This window comes from Urocitellus parryii, chromosome 6 (assembly GCF_045843805.1).
Source record: "Urocitellus parryii isolate mUroPar1 chromosome 6, mUroPar1.hap1, whole genome shotgun sequence".
Classification (NCBI taxonomy): domain Eukaryota; kingdom Metazoa; phylum Chordata; class Mammalia; order Rodentia; family Sciuridae; genus Urocitellus; species Urocitellus parryii.
The window spans coordinates 28709131-28729005 of record NC_135536.1 but is presented as its reverse complement, the minus strand read 5'-3'; the positions used below and the strand labels follow the sequence as shown (position 1 = coordinate 28729005).

The 19875-nt window shown below is 37.4% G+C and overlaps 1 protein-coding gene across 3 annotated transcripts in view; it reads right to left on the bottom strand.

The window, feature by feature from the left end:
- Window positions 1–19473, bottom strand: part of Numb (NUMB endocytic adaptor protein) — a 167623-nt gene extending 148150 nt beyond the window's left edge. For 2 of the 3 annotated variants that reach the window (XM_026400946.2, XM_077799436.1), the window contains exon 1: window positions 19394–19473. The gene's annotated coding sequence lies outside the window, so the exon portion shown is untranslated. The remainder of the gene's footprint in view (window positions 1–19393) is intronic. The other variant, XM_077799437.1, reaches the window with a different exon arrangement.
- Window positions 19474–19875: the final 402 nt, after the last annotated feature.

Here is a 19875-nt window from a genome sequence, read left to right as displayed (position 1 = left end):
CAAGTTTAGACCTTATGTCACAAATTTCCCAGAAATATCCTAAATATATACAGATATTTATCAGAGGAAATGATTTTCCTGTGACCTATTTAAAGAAAGTAGAAGTTAACAAAGGAAGTTGATTAATAAATATTTGTATTTATCAAATAGACAAAAATTTTTAATAGACTTTAAAACAGTGTTTGAAATCACTCTTATGTGGAATGTATTTAATCAATTTGGCTAGAATGTGGGCTTAAATTATCTTAATTTAAATGGCGGTTTCCAAATATGTTATCTGTATAAATTAAAAATTCTGTTCACTTTGGATGTACATGAGAAGGAAGCAGAAAAAAGACATAGTAAAAACTTTGATACTTCCAATTCAATTGTTCAAGTGGGCCCTCAGAAATATTTGTAGTTCTTGATGAGATCAATTTATGAAAACCCTATACTTTCTCATCAGTCTCCTGGTCCTATTTCCATCTTTATCCAACTTAGATTTCACAGTATGAAAGCTCAACGATATAGCTCAATGATAGAATGCATGTGTAGCATGCAGCAAAGCTCTAGGTTGATTTCCAGGAAAAAATAAAGTTACTCTTCCTCACACCACCCACTTAGCTCTAGCCTCACTTCCATTCCTCAAAAATTCAAACTCTTTCCCAATTTAGATTTCCCCACATGCAGAAAATACCCTACCTCCAACTTTCTGCATGGTGGTTCCTTCTAATCCTTCATATCATCTTAAATGTTAATCTTAAGTGTGGCCTTCAACAAAATCAAATTTGATTCTGTTAGTTCTTTCATTGAGATATACAATTCACTATTTTCATGCATTTAAAATTTTTTTTCTTGGTATTAGGGATGGAACTCAGAGGCACTCTACTCCTGAGCTATATCTCCAGTGCTTTTTATATTTTTATTTTGAGACAGGATCATTCTAAATTGCCCATGTTGACTTCGAACTTGCAATCTTCCGGTTTCAGCCTCCTAAGTTGCTAGAATTAGAGGCATGTAACATCATGCCACCAGTTTACCACACCTCTTTAATGTAGTCTGGTTTTGTTGTTGTTGTTGTTGTTATTGTTCTTTTTAGTTTGTGTGTTTGTTTTTGCGGTACTGGGGATAAAATCCAGGGCCTCATGGGTGGTAGGCAAGCACTTTACCACTGAGCTATACCTCCAGCCCAAGGTAGTTTTAAACTACCTGTCTAAACAATTTTTTAAAAAATAATACTCTTTCCAAAACTGTCATCCAAAGGGAATATGGAATAATAGAAAAGGGTGGAGGGGCAGACTCTAGGAAATTCCTAAATATTATACCCAGCCAAAATTTTAAAGTAATTTAATTAAATACTTCTAAAAGGAAAAGTATTTTAGCAGCACACTCAAAATTTAGTAATGATTTTACTGATTTACTTATATTCACTTAAAATACTCTTATGTATTGAATCCAGGCATGGTGGGGCACACCTGTAATACTAGCTACTTGGGAGACTGAGGCAGGAAATCCAAGGTAAGTTGGAGACCAGCCTGAATAACTTTGACCATACCTCAAAATTTTTTTAAAAGTTAAAATAAAGGGCTAAGGATGTAGCTCAGTGGTAGAGTGCTCCTAGGTTCAATTCTCAGTAGAATAAATAAATAGAATTAAAGGGCTGAGGGTATAGCTCAGTAGTAGAGTACTTGCCTTTCATATGCAAGTCCTTGGGTTGTATCTCCACTATCAGGAGGAAAATCAACAATTATATTCATTAAATTACTCATAATAACTTTTAGAATAACTGAAATATTTCACCAAAAAAAAAAAAACTTTAAAGATCATCCAGTCCAATACATCACATTATAAAAGAAGAAACAAAAACCCAGAAGATAGTTAGCCAAATCAAAGAATATGACAGTACACAAATTAAACTCCTACCTTATGATTAATAAATTTACATTCACATATTCAACACTTACATGAACATTTCCATTCACCCCAAGTTCTTTAAGCCATCCATGGTAGCAATAAGAATATCAAATCAGAAGTAATGGAAGCCATTAAAAGGTGTGATGAAGAAAACAGCCAAATATATACTTTCATTTCCTTAGATCCCCAGATCCGCTTTCAAGGCAACTGGCCAAAAATCTAGCCTTCCCCTGGAAAAATCAATCTTCTCTAAACCCAAACTAATGACAAAAACTAGTTACATGGTTTCAGTATGCGGACAATTCAGGATAAAAAAAAAAAAAAAAAAAGAGTTTTAACAACTACCATTCTTGTGTCACAGGTATTAACAGATTACCTCTGAATACCAAGTACTTAGGTATAACTTCATTAGCATCCATTATTAAGCCAAACACTTTTCATCAATTTCATATTTCACTCAGTTTCCAGAGGATTTGGGGGGGTCTGTTTGTTTTTCATACTGGGGATTGTACCCAGGGCCCTTTTACCACTAAGTTACATCCCCAAACCCTTTTAATTTGTATACTTTGAGATAGGGTCTTACTAAGTTGCTCAGAGCCTCACTAAATTGCTAAGGCTGGTCCCTAATTTGTGATCCCCTTGCCTCAGCCTACTGTGTCCCTGGGATTACAGGTGTGAGCCACCACACTCAGCAGGAGATGTTATAATAAACACTGACAATTAGAAATTTCACAAAGATCTGAAGAATGTCTAAAAGTAGCTGTTCCAGTTCTAAGACTCAATTATGGTTTAGAGAGAAATTACATCTTCTCTAAGAAAGTCCTCAATCTCAATGAAATTTTCTGTTAATTCAGATAAAACTTTCCTGGATATGACAGGAATGTTGGTAGTGAAGAGAAAGAGAGTGATAAAGAGGCTAATTGTTAACTCACAAATCTCAGCTTAAACTTGGGCCATCATTACCACATAATGATATGTTCTAAAGACAAAATCGATTGCATTGAATTTAAATGACATTAGCAGTGAAAGCTAAGGGATGTGATCTGGAGTCTAACCACATGGGTTTGAATACCTGTCTCCACCACTTGCTCTGAGATATTGGGAATTTTTTTTTTTTTTTTACCCATCCTGTTTCTGATTCCTTCACTAGAAAATAAGAGTAATAATCATACTCCAAAAGGGTCCACTGAGAGAATTAAATTAATGAAAGTAAAGCACTTGAACAATTCCTGGAATATAACATTAGCTACTGATAGTATTATTGTTGTTGTTGTCGTTTAATGCCTTACTATAGTTCTCGAATGTGGCTCAAATAATTTCCCAACCAGATTATGCAATTTTAATATTCCTAAGCCAATGATTCAATATACCAAATTCAAAAGGCAGCTATATAAAACACAGCCTGCAGTCTTCCATTTGTCCTTTAATTATCAAAGTTTCCATTAATACTAATCAATAGCAAATATTTACTTAATGCCAAGAAATCAATATGGATTTCCACAATATGCAATTTCTAAAAAAATCTTGGAATAACTGATTTTCAATTTAGCATTAATTACAAATTAATCTCTATCTTAAATACCAAATTAATGTCTAGACCCATAGAGAGTAATGAAACTCAATGAACCTTTTATTAAGTTGTTTACAGGGCTGGGGGTAGCTCAGTAGTAGAGCAAGTGTTTAGCATGTGCAAGGTCCTGGATTCAATCCCCAGTGCGTGCGTGTACGTGTACACACACACACACACACACACACACACACACACACACACACAAACGACATTTACCATCAATGGCAAAATTGCTTTTTTCAAAGATTTTAACCAAAACAAGTAAGTTCTTATTATTTTAGTCATCTGGAAAATGTAAATAAAACCCACTCTAAAACATTACTTCATAAAATCTAAAATGGATAAAATATTAACAATGCAAGTGGTGGCAAGAATGTAAAGCAACTAGATCTCACATGCTGCTGGTGGAGTATAAAGTGATATAACCACTTTTGAGCTGGGGTTGGGGCTCAGTGACAGAGGGCTTGCCTAGCACATGTGAGGCACCTGGTTTGATCTTTACCACCACATAAAAAAAACAAATAAAATAAAGGTATGTTTCCATTTATAATTAAAAATATTTTTTAAATGATATGGGCTGGGGTTGTGGCTCAGTGGTAGAGTGTTTGCCTGGCACGTGTAAGGCACTGGGTTCGATTCTGAGCACCACATATAAATAAAATAAAGGTACATTGATAACTAAAAAAAAAAAAATGTTTAAAAATAAATGATATAACCACTTTTGACAAGTTCTTATAAAAGTTAAACATGTATCCTGGGACCCAACAATTCTACTCCTAGGTATTCACCAAAGAGAAATAAAATATGTCCATGAAGATGTAGAGGAATGTTTACAGCAATCTTATTCAAATAGCCCAAAACTGGAAATAACAAAAATGTTTATTAAAAATAGAAATGGAAAAACAGTGAGGGGTATTCATAAAATGGAATACTGTGCCGCCTAGGAAGTATCTGTTGTCTACAATAACGATATAGAATTTACTATTCAATAAGGATATCTTATTATTTTCTTCAAATTCTTAAAATGCATTTTAAACAATCCCTACTTGAAGATCATTTTGGTTCTGAAAACATCCTTATTTTTTGTTTAGTAACTCACTTGAGTTTTCTTGCCACTATAAACTATTGAGAAATTTTTAAATTAGTGCTTTTAGAAGCAAACAAGTCCCAGAGTTTTATAGAGTGATACTCTGATAAGAAACTCTTAAATGGATTTGCACATATATTTTATTCCTATGCTAACTCCTATCAATTTTCATCCTAACAAAGCTGTATTTTCCAAAATTCCCCATGTATAAAAAGAAGACTGGATTTAATTGACTATGATAGAAATGGTATCTTAGGATTAAAGATAAAGCCTAGACTTCAGATAAATTTAATACTTTAATTGTGGTTTGCAATTGAAGTTTGCAATTTTCTATTGATTAATAAAAAGAATAAAAAATATGAAAAAGGGAATACTATTCAGAAATAAAAAACAATGTATTAACATACACAATAACATGAATGAATCTCAAAAACATGTTAAGTCAGATAAAGCTAGGCACAGAACCTGGGAGGCTGAGGCAGGAGAATGCCAAGTTCAAGTCCAACCTCAGCAATTCAGCAAGGCCTTGAGCAACTTTGCAAGACTCTGTCTCAAAATAAAAAACAAAAAGGGCTGGGGATATAGCTCAATGGGTAAGGTGCCCTGGGTTCAATTCTCAGTTATTCTCTCCCATCCAAAAAAGAAGCCAGAAAAAAAAAAAAAAAGTACATGTGGTATGATTCCATTTCTATGAAACCCAAAAACATAAAATCAGAGAGTAGTTCATGAGAGGGAGGCCAAAAACTAACTTGATTTGAAAGAGACATGAGACAACTTTCTGCAGGTAAGTTATAGGCTTGAAGAATGTCCATCCTTAGACACCACCTAAGAATTTGTGATTACCCAAGAGAAAAATAAAGAATAGGAACAAGTAACTTCATTTAAAGGTTTGACTACTACAAGGTTAATGATTTAATTTAATTTATTTATTTATTTATTTATTTATTTACTTTGCTGGGGATTGAACTCAGGGCCTCATTCATAACTAAATCCATGCTCTACCACGGAGTTCCCTGCCCCCAGCCCCTATGATATTTTAAATGTTCCACTAGTGATCAAATATATACAAATTTCAAAAACCAGTTACTATTTTCTCCCTATCAAATAAGCAAATATTTGTTCTCCATATCCCCATTAGCCAGTTTTTTTTCAACACACATCCCCTCTTTATGAGGTGATTTTTTTTTAAATGAATTAGGGATCAATATCATGGAAACTATGATAATTACTTCACAAGTACTTTGGGCTTCATAAAAAGGACACAAGAGACAACTTGCACTAGCTAGTCTACTGGGCAGCAGGGGACAAAAAGAATATGAGTGTTATTTCAGACATGAATACTTAGTTTAGTAAATGAAGTCAAAGGCCTTCAGGGTAAGCTAACAAATCTATAGTCAAGAAAAATTATAAAATTCAGTACAATGCAAATATAAACCAATCTGAACTAGAGAAAATAATTAGATGATTTTGTGATTTTCCACAGGACTGGGCTCAGCTCTTTTAAAAGAAACAAAAGAAGAGAAAGGCACCACAAGAAGTCAAGCCAGCAATCTGATTTCCCAGGAAATTAGTTCTTACTTGACAAAGAAGTGGCCCCATATTCTAAAAGAACACAACTCTTCAAGTAGAGATGAGACATGTAAACTCAAATACTCTGTAAAAAATGTATGCTCTTTCATCTTAAGATCTCCAAAGAGGGGCTGGGGTTGTGGCTCAGTGGTAGAGCGCTTGCCTAGCATGTGCAAGGCCCTGGGTTCAACGCCCAACACTATGGAAAAAAAAGAAAAAACAGCCTGTATAAAGGGAGAAAATATTTGTAAATTGTGTTTGGGCTGGGGATGTGGCTCAAGCGGTAGCACGCTCACCTGGCATGCGTGCAGCCCGGGTTCGATCCTCAGCACCACATACAAACATGTTGTGTCCGCCGAAAACTAAATATTCTTTCTCTCTCTCTCTCTCTCTCTCTCTCTCTCTCTCTCTCTCTCTCTCTCTCAAAAAAAAAAAAATTGTGTTTGAAAAGGGATTTATATCCAAAATATATAAAGAAGTTTTATAATTCAATAAAGACAACTCAAATTTGTTAGTGGGCAAATGTCAAAATCGATAATTCTTCAAAGACATACAAATAGTCAATAAGCACACAAAGATTCTCAACATCATCAACCATCAGGGAAATTAAAATCAAAACCAGAATTTCAACTTAACCTGCTAGAATGATTCTAATCAAAAAAACAAATAAAGCCTGGGGGGAGCCGGGGGCAGGGTCTAGCTCAGAGGCAGAGCTAGTACTTCCAAAGCTGTAGATTCCATTTCCAGGATGCAGCTAACTTTGTATGACCCAACAATTCCACTGCTATGAAATTACTCAAAAGAAATGAATACATATGTATACAAAAACCTGTACATGGTTCATATCAGTTCGATCTGAATAGGCAAAAAGTGGAAATCCAAATTCTATTATTGGGGGGGAAAAAAAGTTTGTATTTTAAAGTGTAATATATGCAGGGCTGGGGGTATAACTCAGCAGCAGAGCATTTGCCTAGCATGAGCAAGGTCCTGGGTTCAATCCTCAGCAGCATAAAAAAAAATTACACACACAATACATCCATATAATGGAATACTACTCGTCAATAAAAGGGAATGAATTATTGACATACAGAAAAAAATGGATAGACCTCAAATTAATTAGGCACAGTGAAAAAAGCCATATGGATTCTCTCAAAAAAATTTATACACACACACACACACACACACACCCTATGATTCTGTTTACATAGAATTATGGGAAATGCAAATTAATGTATAATGATGGATAGCAGATCAGGGTTGTTTCCAGTAGGGGAAAGGGATGGACTACAAAAAGGCACAGAAAGAAGTAAGGCATGGTGGCACACATCTATAATCCCAGTGGCTCAGGAGGCTGAGGCAGGAGGATCACAAGTTAGAGGCCAGCCTCATAAACTTATTGAGGCTCTAAGCAACTTGGTAAGACCCTGTCTCAAAATAAAAAATAAGGCTGGGGTTGTGGCTCAGTGGTAGAGTGTTTGCCTAGTATGTGTGAGGCACTGGGTTCAATCCTCAGCAAAACACAAAATAAATTTTTTAAATAAATAAAATAAAAAATAAAAAGAGATGGATAAGTGCCCTTGGGTTCAAACCTTGGTACCAAAAAGAAAAAGAAAAGCACAACAATTTTGGGAGTGATAAGTATGTGCCTTGCCTTGAATGAATATATAAGTTCAAACTATACTTTATGTACAGTTTCATTTATGCCAAACATGAATAAAACTGTCAAAAATGTATATGCTCTATTGGGGGAAGAAATATATATTAGTGTTTCTGAAATGGTACATTTGGGTAAGAAAAAAGTAGAAAGAGTAATCTGAGAGCTTTTATGTATGGCAAGCATTTTTAAAAACCAAAATATTGAACCCAGGGCCTTGTGCATGTGAGGCAAGCACTCTACCAACTGAGCTACATCCCCAGCCCTTAAAAGCCAAAATATTGTAAGTGACCACACTTAGTAATAGCTGAATAAATCGTGGAAATAACCAAAGCTACTCTGAATTCAGTCTAGTCTTTAAAATAGAGATTTTTTTAAAAATCCATTTCAATATTTATTTGAATAATGAAAGTATACATACACATGTATGTTTAGAACATTTTACTTTAGTATACAGATAATATTTGATAAACATAATAGATTGTAGAATTCTACTGCAGAAAACACCTACCCCCAATTTTGCAGGTAACAGACTTAAAACTGTTGATAAGGACATTCAATGCCAAGGAGACTCAATACTTAAATATTAGCATATAACATAGAAATCTAATGAAAAATTTATCTAATAAGTTCCATAGTTATACTTCATATTCCAAAAGAGTTTAGTGATTAGCTATAACTCATGCCGATAAGAATTTACTGTGACCTAAAAGCAAAACATAGCTGAATTAAAATGATGAAGATTCAAGTTTTTCCAAGGATAACTGAAAATATGAGTCAGGAGAATTTAAGATTCCTTTACATGTCAAGTTAAGTTTAAGTTTCATAGTACAACTTAATGCATAAGACTTTCTTACAGTCCCTTCCAAAAACACAAAAAAAGTTTTTACCTCCGACCTGCTCCACTAAAAATGCTGGATCCTTGCAACAATAACCAACACTTACTGAGATATTTACTATGAGCTAAGCACTATGTTAAACTGTTTAACTTTACATGGATTATCTCGAATAATCCTCAAAGCAATTAATTTTTTCAGGTGAGAAAACTGAATAAAGCTAAGAGTTCATTTATGCAGAACCCAGTGGCAAAGGTGCACACCTACAAACCTGACTCAGGAAGCTGGAGGAGGAAGTTCTCAAGTTGGAGGCCTGCCTAGGCAACCAGGGAGAATCTGTCCCAAAATAAAACAAAAAAAATGGGCTGGAGTTGTGGGTCAGTAGTATAGCAAGGACCTGAGTTCAATCCCAGCACCATAGAGGGGGAAAAAAAAGGAAGAAAAGATGATCAGTCATGTAAATGAACATTTGAATTTCATTTTCTTACCAATATTTTCAATATAGTACATGGTAATGCTGTCACTGCAAGAGTAAGGAAGACTTAAACTATGATAGGAAATATTCTTTCATACTGCCAATAAATAATTTTCAAAAATAAGATTATGTCAACTCTTTAAAATAGTTAACCATTCAAAAATTAAGTTTATTGATGAAATTTAAAGAAAGTCATTACATCATGAATGCGATGGAAAATGCATACCTACTTTTCATCAGACAATTTAAAAAACAAAGTAACTTTTTAGCAGCTTTCTACACATACAGATTCCCCCACCCCACCCTACTCAGCGCTGGGGAATTAAACATGTCAGGCAGGTGCTCTATCACTGAACTACATTCCCAGCATTTTTCATGTTGTTGTTGTTGAGACAGGGTCTTGCCGAGTTGCCCAGGCTGGTCTCAAACTTGCAATCCTCCTGCCTTAGATCCTGAGTAGCTGGGAGAAAGATTCTTCTTTCACCTCTGACCAAATTCTTTACTAAGGAAGATATAGGGCTTAACTTCTGAAATAAAAATCTAATTCTACTTGAATTGTGAAGAAAAATGTTGTTGTTGTTTGCAATTTTTATTTCTTACTATTTAATTTTTGAGACATGATCTCACCATGTTCCCCAGACTAGCCTCAAACTCCTGGGCTTTAGGTGTCTTCCGCCTCAGCCTCCCAAATAGCTGGAACAGGAGGCACAAGACACCTGGCCCAGCTTTTATAAAAATGTGTTAACTCTTGGGAAAAATAAGCTGATTCTTTTTTTTTTAAGTTTTCGGCGGACACAACATCTTTGTATGTATGTGGTGCTGAGGATCGAACCTGGGCCGAATCCGGGCCGCACACATGCCAGGCCAGCACGCTACCGATTGAGCCACATCCCCAGCCCCGAAATAAGCTGATTCTAACTGGCATTTAGAATTAATTTAAAATCATTAATAATATTGTTAAATAAAGTCATTTAATAAAAGCAATGATTTTGATAATAAAATTAACATTCAATTGTTTTTTCTAGTAATAGGGTTAGTGGTTCCCACTGTTAACCAAACACTCATATGCATAGAAGACCATGTAATATGCTAGAGATACAGCCTCTGACCACCCAAGGCTAGCCTCATCTGCCTCCTTCTAAAATATGATCTAATCCACCAATCTAAATCAATCACAAAGATAATAAATGCCTAAAATACATGTAAAGTTTTAAAGTCAAGTGTTTTTCTTAAATACCATATTGCTTATAATCACAGTATCTGGAATATGAACTTATCTTACAAAGAGAAATTTATAGTAAGTCTAAAGTTGTTTTAATTATTAACAATACCATGAATGCAGTGCCTCCTACAAGCAAAGCATTATACAAAATGCTTTTCATTTAATTCTCACCATCAGTCTAGTAAGGAGGATATATAAATTCCTCTTGACAAAACTGAGTTTAAGAGAAGTTAAATAAACTTCTCAATCAGTTAACTAATAAAATCAGAATTCAAGAACTTAGTCATAAAATTATAAACTTGAATTTTGTCTCTTTTACCATGCTTTTCTCTGAATACAAATGATACCTTTTTCAATTTCATTATGTGGCAATGACAGATATTTTTCTGCAATCATCAAGGTATTCTGAGGTTCTATAAGATCCTAGGTTTAGGGCTGGGGCTGCAGCTCAGTGGTAGAGCACCGACCTCACTTGTGTGAAGCACTAGGTTCGATCCTTAGCACCACATAAAAATAAATAAAGATACTATGTCCATCCACAACTACAAAAAATTTAAAAAAAAAGAGATTCTAGGTTTAAAAAAAATAAAAGGATTAATCTTGAATATGAAATACTAAGAGCTAAAATTCCTTACAAGAGTTAATTCTATTACAAGCAATTAATAAATTATCCACATGATACAACTAAAACGTACCAGAGCTACACATATGCACAACTAATGAAGCACTGCTAACTTTGACTTTGCCAAGGCCAAAGGTATCCAAGATCAATCTTAACTAAGTCATAAATTTACCTGATTGCTAGTTCCTGGCTTTCCTGACTGCCTTTATTCAGAGCCATGCACTGTTCTACATATTTCAGTCCTGCTTCTTCCCTAACTAAATGGAAAAAAAAATTAATAATCATTTTCAGATAACTATATATATGTTAGTATAACGAAGATTCTATAATTAAGATTTGGTTGTTACATCAGAGAATTTGAGACTGATTTTAGTTAAAATAATCTAAAGTAGCAGCCAGCAAATTGGGAGAAATAGAATTTGGATGGAGAGAAAGGGAGAAGTCACTGAATATTAATTACTAACATAGCAATTCCTTGATTAATCCATTCCATGACTAAGGGGAAGCCTGGCAGGGTGGTGCACACCTGTTATTCTAGCTATTTGGGAAGCTGAGGCAGAAGGACTGAAAGTTCAAAGCCAGCCTGAGCACTTGGTAAGACCCTGTCTCAAAATTAAAACATTAAAAAGGGCCAGGGATGGGCTGGGGATATGGCTCAAGCAGTAGCTCGCTCGCCTGGCATGCGTGCGGCCCGGGTTCGATCCTCAGCACCACATACAAACAAAAGATGTTGTGTCCACCGAGAACTAAAAAATAAATATTAAATAAATAAATAAATAAATAAATAAATAAAAGGGCCAGGGATGTAGTTCAGTGGTACAGGTACCTGATTGCTAGTTCCTGGCTTTCCTGACTGCCTTTATTCAGAGGCATGCAATGTTCTACAGATTTCAGTCCTGCTTCTTCCCTAACTAAATGGAAAAAAAAATTAATAATCATGTGTGAGGCCCTTGGTTCAATTCCCAGTAGCACAAGGGGGAAAAAAAGGATGACTAGGGAGTCCCTTCCTAATCCTTTTATCCACTGGAGAGGACAAGTAGGAAGGCTTGCCCTAGCTATGGTTGCTATTCCCAGAATTTGCAAAAGCAGAAATAATGTTGAGTCCTCTTCCAAACTCACATGCTCAAGGCTGGGGATGTAGCTCAGTGGCAGAGCACTTGCTTAGCATGCTCAAGGCCCTGGTTCCATCTCCAACACTGCAAAAACAAACCAAAACAAAAAACAAAAAACCCAATGATAAATCAACATGGTCCTACACAGCCTCTCATTCTCTAGGACTAGCACTTCTCAGTCTATTTACTTGCATTCTGACATGATTTTTTGAGTGGAAGAAAACAAAGGAAGATTTATAACAATTAAAGCTGCAGAACTAAGAATAAGTACATGGAAGAATGCTGCAAATAGGACCATCCTCCTTTACATATGTCACTCCAGGAAAACTGCCAAGAACCACTCACTTCTCTAAACATACTTCCTGCAGATTCTCCAGACTCTTCCTTAAGCACATGTCTGTATTCTCATTCTCTAGTACTCCTTATCTTTGCTTTAAGATCTCTAAGTGCATAATTTTATATTCTCCAAAATATATGGAAACAGTGTACTTGTATTTAGTAACAATACTAGTACTAGTATTTAGTAACTATTCATCATTATCTGTGTCTCACTTCTGAATATAAATCCTAAAGTCCTATATAGTATTTCTACCTATAATAATGAAATTTACAATGTTATGCTTAAATTTTGTTACTAAAGCATTTACCATAATGTCAAGATAAAAATAAGATGGCAAAAAAAATTCTTTTTGATTTAGAAAGTTTTTTTTTTGGGGGGGAGGGGTTTGGGGGGCGGAGGTTAGCCCTTTTTATTTTTAGACAGGGTCTTAATAATAAATTGCTTAGGGTCTCATTAAATTCTGACATTGGCTTTGAATTTGTGAGCCTCCTGCCTCAGCCTCGGGAGCCACTGGGATTTCAGGCTGCACCCTGTGAGAATACATTATTTCATTTCTCTTAGCCCTTCAAGGAAATACAAATCAGGGTTCAGAAACTTGCAGAATTAAAAATCTTCCTAGGGGCTGGGGATGTGGCTCAAGCGGTAGCGTGCTCGCCTGTCATGCGTGCGCCCGGGTTCGATCCTCAGCAGCACCACATACCAACAAAGATGTTGTGTCCGCCGAGAACTAAAAAATAAATATTAAAAATTCTCTCTCTCTCTCTCTCTCCTCTCTCACTCTCTCTTTAAAAAAAATAAAAAATAAAAAATAAAATAAATAAAAATCTTCCTAAAAATCAAAATCTATTAAACACAATGTATGTGTTTTAGAAAATCCAAAATAAAATGTAGTTTTTCAATTAGTTTATTACATAAAATACTTTTTTTTAAGGTGGTAAGTTTACTAAGTGACCTTTCCTTTTTTAAAAAATTTGTTCTAGGGCTGGGGATGTGGCTCAAGCGGTAGTGCGCTCGCCTGGCATGCACGCGGCCCGGGTTCGATCCTCAGCACCACATACAAACAAAGATGTTGTGTCTGCCGAAAACTAAAAAATAAATATTAAAATTCTCTCTCTTTAAAAAAAAAATTTGTTCTAATTAGTTATATATGACAACAGAAGGTTCTTTGATTCATTGTACACAAATGGAGCACAACTTTTCATTTCTCTGGTTGTACATGATATAGTCACACCATTTGTGGAATCTTACATGTACCTCGGGTAATGGGCCAAGTGATTTTTCTGATAAAGAAATTCTTCCTCCATCCCCCAACACTGGAGATTGAACCCAGGAGTGCTCTACCACCCAGCACTTTTTATTTTTTTTCTCCCCCAGACAGGGTCTTGCAAAATTGTCCAGGCTAATGTTGAACTTGCAATCCTTTTGCTTCAGCCGCCCAAGTAGGCGGGACAACAGATGTCAACAACCACACCAGACTAACAACAGAATTCTTGAAGCAAGCTAAAAACCAGATACAGAGGTTTTGCGCTTTACATAACTATATTTTTAGGCACCAAAATTTCCATTAAGATTTAATGTATGAGCCAGGCACAGTGGTGCATGCCTGTAATCCCAGCAGATTGGGTGGCTGAGGCAGGAAGACCGTTAGTTCAAAGCCAGCCTTGGCAACTTAGTGAGGCCCTATAACTCAGCAAGACCCTGTCTCTAAATAAAATATTTTTTAAAAGGGCTGGGGATGTGGCTCAGTGGTTAAGTGCCCCTGGGTTCAATCCCTGGTACAAAAAAAAAAAAAAAAAATTTAATGTATGGGTAGTTGACAGCAGCCAGATGCCTATAATCACAGAGACTCGGGAGACAGATAAGACAATCACAAGTTCTAGGCCAGCCTGGGCAATTTAGGGAGACCTTGCCTCAAAATGAAAAATAAGAGATGTAGCTCAGTGATAAAGGCCTACATTCCATCCCATGGGTAGGGGTTGGGTGAAAAAAGATAAGATTTGGGCTGGGGGTGTACTCAGTGGTATAGTGCTTGCCTAGTACATGTGAAGTACTGGGTTCAATCCTCAGCACTTCATAAAAACAAATAAATAAAATAAAGGTTATAAAAAAAAAAAAAAGAAGAATGCAGGGCTGGGGGCCATAGCTCATCGGTAGAGTGCTTGCCTCACATGTGTGAGACACTGGGTTTGATCCTCAGCATCACAGAAAAATAAATAAAATAAAGGCATTGTGTCCATCCTCAAATAAAAAATATTTTTTAAAAAATGCAAAAACAATTTCTTTTATTTAAAAAAGGATAAAACTTCCATGAAATAGAAAATAAACTTGATTAACTCATTAATTAAACTTCCATCTTAAAAAAATCATTTATCTGAATAAACCTTGGTAAGTGAAACTGAATCTCACAAAATAATACAATTAGGAGCACACAGTTTCTTTGGGATTTAAAAAAACACAATTGATTCAACTACAGCTTAACAGATCTCACTGCAAAATGAGTTGAGCAATTAAAGCTATTTATAGATAAGTATGATTAAATTATGGATAAATAATAATTCAACTGAATAAAGTCCATTTATTAAGTAACCAAACTGTTCAAGGTTCACAATTATGTAGAATGAACTTCTAGATTTTTTCCCCCATATTTAAGATTTTACATTTTCCATCACTTGATGTAGAAATGAGTGATCTGTATAAATGTAAAATGACTGAAAGTGTTAGGGATATTCCATTTAACTCAATTCAAGAAATCAAAAGCTTTCATCTATGGAAACTTTGTGACAAAAAACTCAGTACATTTGTTTTGTTTAAAAAAACAAAAACCTGCTTTTGCCTTTGATTTCAAATATGTTATTTGAAGGCTGGAAAGCATAAACTTTTTTAAAAAAATAGAAATACTTGTAATCGAATTACATTTTTTAAAAATTCCATTAGTTATTGATGGACCTTTATTCATTTATTTATATGTGGTGCTGAGAATCGAACCCAGTACCTCACACATGCTAGGCAAGCACGCTACCACTGAGCCACCACCCCAGTCCTCAAATTACATTTTTTAAAGGAAAAAAAAAAAATCCAAAAATCTTGATGTAAAGCTATGGAAATAGTTTTTTCACAACTTCATAAAAAATTAATGAAAGGTTATATAATATCCTGGATTAAAAATTGTAAAGAAAGCTACAAGGATCTCTTTCAGTTTTCAAGATTGATTTTTGTTCTTATATCCATAAAAACAGATCTAAATCAACTCTATCTTTTTTTCAAATAAATCATCTAGTTTTCAAAAGAAAAAAAATCAAATCAAGAAGAACATAAAACATTCTTTTAAAAATTTTTTAGTAGATGGACACAATACTTTTATTTATTTATTTTATTTTTATGTGGTGCTGAGGATTAAATCCAGTGCCTTATACATGTGAGGCAAGCACTCTGCCACTGAGCCACAATCCCAGCCCAATGTACATATTCTTAATATAACTTTGCATAAATACTGTGGATTACCTTTAGGTTCCTCAAACAAATTAAATTTACAACATATGCCACAACCAGTTCACTCTCTGGGGAGAAAACCAATGAAACAAAAGCTCCTGCTTAATAAACAATTGTCTTTGTAGGTAAGCCTCTTTCCCAGTGCATTTTTCTGTCAAGTATTAACACCATTTTCTTCTCTCTACAGAAAGCTAGAAATCATATTGCGGTTCCCTTAAAAATGTATTTTGTATTAGGTCAAGAAAAAAGCCAAGAAAATATTTTGACAGTCTAAACACAAAATACCTTTCCACTTTGTTTTGAAATGTTTCTTATTTTATTTTTGTTTACTTTCCATATCTGAAATGTTCTCAAATATTTCAGTGTCAGTTGTTTACTGTCAATACATCTGTGTACACTTAGGGTTTTTTTTTTTTTTTTTAAGAGAGAGTGAGAAAGGAGAGAGAGAGAGAGAGAGAATTTTTTTAATACTTTTTTTTTTTTTTTTTTTTTAGTTCTCGGCGGACACAACATCTTTGTTGGTATGTGGTGCTGAGGATCGAACCCGGGCCGCAGGCATGCCAGGCGAGCGCGCTACCGCTTGAGCCACATCCCCAGCCCCAAGGGTTTTTATATTTTATTATTATTATTATTACAGACAATGCTTTACAGTATAGTGTGGGGGTGTAAACAAGAGGGCTCAAGTGAAACAAACGTGGAAAAACAGCAATTTCTCTTAAGTCCTTAAGGCAAAAGATTCTCAATATCCAAAAATATGGAGTCAGAGGCACAACACAATATATAACACCAACACAAGAGAAACCAAATCAGAAACCAAAAAAATTAATGAAATGTCATCATCTGAGATAGGATAACCATGTAAAGATCTATGAGTAAATAACCCAGCGCTTAGATATTAGAGAGTTGCTCTTACTATACTGAATGGCTCAAGAGTTTCTCAAACTTTGAATTTAAAAGTTCATTTTACATTGTGACCTAGTACAAACAAGTTTGAGAAATTTCCTAAAATAATACTTTTCCTTACCAACTAGTTTATTCTGTTCTACTTCATTGTATTTCCCATGCTGATGTAATCTGGAAATTTGATTTTATAAATTACTAACTAATCATGATCCAAAGTTTTAAAAACAGGCTTAAAAAAGGGTACCCTGGGGCTGGGGGTGTAGTTCAGTGGTAGAGACTTACCTAGCATGAAATATATTTAAAGGGGGGGGGGGGATGTCACCTATCCTTTATAATAGGATCCTTTTTGCAATTTGCCTCTAATTGTTTCTTTTGCAGGATGGGCAGGTAGTTTCAGGCTGCTAATTATTACTATTTCCTTAAAAGCAAGTAGTTCTTAAAGTACAGTCCCTTAACCAACATAAGCATCACTTGAGATAAATATAAATTCTTGGGTCCCACCCCAGATCTACTGAATCAGAAACTCCAAGTGGAGCCCAGCATGGTGGCACCTGCTTGTAATTGCAGCTACTCAAAGCTGAGGCAGGGGGATCACAAGTTCTAGGGCTGCCTGGGCAATTTAGTGAGACCAGCAGTCAAAACAAAATTTAAAAGGGGTACTCACCCCTTTTGTGGCCCAGCTCAGTGGGATACTGCTCACCTAGCCTGCACCAGGCCTTGGGTTCAAACCCCAATACCACAAAACAAACAAAAACAAACCCCAGGTGGGGCCAAACAATCTGTAGTTAGCAAGTGATTCTGAGGTTAAAAAAAAAAAAAAAAAAAAAAAGTTTGAAGATCTCCACCTTAAAGAACTCAGATCTTTAGCCTCTACTCAACAATCCAATTCACAGTCACTAGTCTAAAAGCTCTACAAACACTAACATGTAAAAATAAATAAAAATTTAGAACCCTATTAAATAAAAACTGTTAGTAATTGGGGGAATTCTGGCACCAAAGGGCATGCCTGCAATCCCAGCTTTTCAGGAGGGTAAGGCAGAAGGCTCACTAAATTCGAGGCCAGCCTGGGAAATTTAAAAGACTATCTCAAAAAAAAAATTTTTAGAAAGAGTCAGGGATGTTGCTCAGTGACAAAGTGTTTGCCCATCACGCCTGTGGCCCTGGGTTCAATATCCAACACTCCAAAACAAAACCAAAAAACTATCAGTCTCCCTAATATACAGATGAGAAAACCACAGAGTTAAGCTGATCAAGCCAGGTGGTGGAACTAGAATTTAAATTTATTTTCAATTTAGCAGGGTATGCCTATCCTTGTCATGAATATCTTCCTTCTGATCAAGTCCCCAGTTCCATTCCCTTAGTTCAAGTACTCCTCCCCTTTCCCCTCTCAAATTCCCCGTCCTGTCAACGTCCTTATTTTCTAGTATTATGGCTGTCGTCCTAAAACAAATTTCTAAAGCAGTGGAATGCAAGTTACTTAACCTTGCTTTTTAGGACCTTTTCTCTGGTCCTAGATGGGATCTTATTATTAATTATGAAGCTGAAGTTTCTAGTCTTTCTGAAGACCTTAGAACCTATTACTGGCACCACCATTAATTTCGCTTATCTACTGTCCTGGCTAGTCTCCACAGGACCACTACTCTCTTCCTGCGCAACTTTCTCGCTCGCTGGCGGCGTCTACTACTCCCTTCCTACAGGGAAATTACTCTTCCCCCTCCCACCTCCACCCACCTCCATTCCATTTCGCTGGAGGGAACTTCCACTTCCCCGCGGAACCCTCACCCGATCTACTCCTCGAGGATTTCTTTCCTCGTGTCCCGGGGATCTTCAGATCCACAAGCTGCGGGGTCCGGTCTCGGGTCTCTGATCCCAAACTAGCGGGGGGGGGGGGGGGGGGCGACAGGGCGCAGCGGTTCCTCCCCCGAGACGGTTCAAGGTCTCGGCGGGTCCGACCCTCGGAAGACCCGCCGCTCGCCATCTCCGCAGGGGCCCTTCCCCTCCGGACGGCCGCCTTTCTCAGGAGACTTCTCACCCGGCTCAGTGCCTTTCCTCAGACGTCCCACTCGGACCCAGGCCGCCCCCTGTCACTCCGGACCCCGGCCGCCCTCGGGCTCCCCACCTCCCTCTCTCTCCGATAGGGGCCACTCCCAGTTCCCTTGACCCCCAGCTCTGGCCGCACCCGCTGCTCCGGAGCTTTCGGGGGCTCCCCCTCTCACTCCCAAGTCGTCCTAGTTATTCCCAAGTCACCCAGCCCTCGGACTAGTCACCCTGGGTCACCCCCCTCTCTCTGGGACCCCAGTCGCTAACGTCTCCTCAGGGAGCTACCTCTCACACAGCCGCCCGCAGTCAGCGCCCCAGACCCGAGCAGCGGGATGTCCCAAAGGACCTCCCGGCCTGACCCGCTGGTGTCCGGCGCCAGCCTACCTTCCCAGCGCGAACTCCAGGAACCGGGCCATTCTCCCACCAGCCCAGTCAGGGCGAACTCGCCTCCGCCCTGGCCCCGGCCCCAACCCGGCCCGTAGTCCAGGCCCCCTTCCTTCGGCCTCCGCCTCCAGAGCGCTGAGCTGGAGTTTCCACCCCACCACGGCCTCCAAACCTGAGGCCCACGTTACAGCACTCACCTGCCGGGGCCCCCGACCAACTCCCGGGCTGCTGCCTCTACCTCGGCCGCCAGTAGCCACCAAGCGCCACCACCTCCCCCATGACAACAGGCCCACCCTATATCATACTTCCGACCTATCCATTGGACCGTGGGGCGGCGGCTCTCTGCTATGATTGGTTCAATTTACCCGCCCATCATCGCGTCTTTAACGCCCCTTTTCCTGGACCGTGTATTCGCCCCCGCCCGGACCTGGAGAGCCTTAGACCAAGCTTTATTTGTAATTGGTTGATAGTTGGGCAGTTCGAAGTTTTGATAGGCTGCTTGAAGTGTCTGTTAAGTTAACTGGCAAAGGATGTGACCACCACGGTTGGTTCAAGCTTGTGCAGTTTGGTTGCGCAGTAGAAAGCAAAGAAGGGGCAGACGCTCACATCCGAGGTTTCTGGGGAAGGGTTAACTCTTTGTTGTGGAATGAAAACTCTTCCCCTTCTCCGGCTCCCTTCC